The 1,602-nt window shown below is 34.6% G+C and overlaps 1 pseudogene; it reads left to right on the top strand.

The window, feature by feature from the left end:
* LOC111373383 overlaps positions 1-1,591 on the top strand; it is a 6,710-nt pseudogene extending 5,119 nt beyond the window's left edge.
* The last annotated feature ends 11 nt before the right edge of the window (positions 1,592-1,602 follow it).

Below are 1,602 nucleotides of genomic sequence, written 5' to 3'. Positions count from 1 at the left end.
TCATGCGCCTTCACGCGCCACCAGAGTCTCTGCAACTTTCGTTCACATGTTGTCTAAATAGAGCGTGTAGTGATACACGTGCTGGTCAGGTAGGATCGTCTCGTTGTCTGGAATCCAAATATAGTCACCAATCGCCAAACAAAGGTTTCGTTTGAAAGATATTATATATTTTCAATGGCGGCTCAAGGGAAAATTAGGGGTTTCTATTGTTTTGGTGACACAAATTGTTTGAGAATGGATTGAACGAAAAGAACAACCTCAACACATATGTTTTGGCTTTGATACCATGATAACATATAATCTAATCTATAAAATCAAACACATATAGAGAACCAAAGAAGGAGAAAGAAGAAGAGGAAAACAATTGAGCCACACTAAAAGAATTAGGGTTTACAATGACTTAATATATTACAAAGAGACCTAAACTAGTAAGGAAACTAAGCTAATAAGGAAACTAAATATTAATCAAATAATTAAACAAATAAATATATTATCAATATAAGCAATTCTTTTCATTTTCTGAGGGACCTAGATTTTTCTCAATCAAATGGTATATGCAGTCTGTTGAAGAGCTTATGAAGAGGTGAAAAGAAGTGGAATGGTGAGTATTTCTTTTCAATTCTTTTTTCGATTTTGTCTTGCTCTTGTAGTTAATGATAATGTTTGTAGGTTTATTGAGGAAGATTTCGATGCATACATTAAAAGAATTAGGCAGCCTTATGTATGGGGTGGAGAACTAGAGTTGCTGATGGCATCTCATTTTCTTAGGTGAGTTCCTTCCATTGGTAATATAAAATCAAGTGCAAAAAATTGGGTTGGTTGTGGTTTTTTATCCTATATTTATTTATATATTAAAAATGCTTTTATAATCTTATTTTGCATGAGATTCTCGTTTCATCTTCACTCAACATGTTTTGGTGGTAAATAGTAGTTTAAAATGAGCTTCGACCCTGAAATGTCAGTACCGTACAGGCATACAAGCATATTTAGAAGATATTTGTTAATACGAGGTATTATCATGACATCCAATTTGGTTATTGATTCCGATCAGCGAAGGTGATCATTGATGTAACCTAAAAAGACTAATTATTTGTTTCTTGGAGAAAAGATAGTTGTTGATATGAGATATTATGTGGGGGAAGAAGTGATTTTGAAAAAATTAGCTTCAAACAAGGGCTAATGCCTAATGGTTTGTGGTTAGATACTGTTTCTTTTTTTAAATTTTGGGCTGTGCATGGTAATTTAAAATGAGCGCAAATGTTATTACCATAACAACATATGACATCTGGAATATATTTGCTTGGAGAAAGAAACTTGTAATTTTTAAACATTATCAGGGTATCTAATTTGGTCAATGATCCCTATTAATGACGGAATCTTTGATTGATTAAAAGACCATAATTAAAAAGTTGAACCCCAATTTTGAGGGTCCCTACCGTCCCCGTCCCTAGAATTTTGTGAGAGAAGTAAATCGCAGGATGTGTTCTAGCAGGTCAGAGAACAAGAGCTGTCTGTATATTGTGCCTACAAGGAGTCGAATTCCATGTTTCGAGAATCGAACCCCCACATTGGGACTGCCAGCAAGGCGTGAGATTACCTCAC

Source organism: Olea europaea, chromosome 2 (assembly GCF_002742605.1).
Source record: "Olea europaea var. sylvestris chromosome 2, O_europaea_v1, whole genome shotgun sequence".
In the NCBI taxonomy this organism is placed as follows: domain Eukaryota; kingdom Viridiplantae; phylum Streptophyta; class Magnoliopsida; order Lamiales; family Oleaceae; genus Olea; species Olea europaea.
The sequence above is the reverse complement of the archived record's forward strand: the minus strand, read 5'-3'. Positions and strand labels throughout refer to the sequence as shown.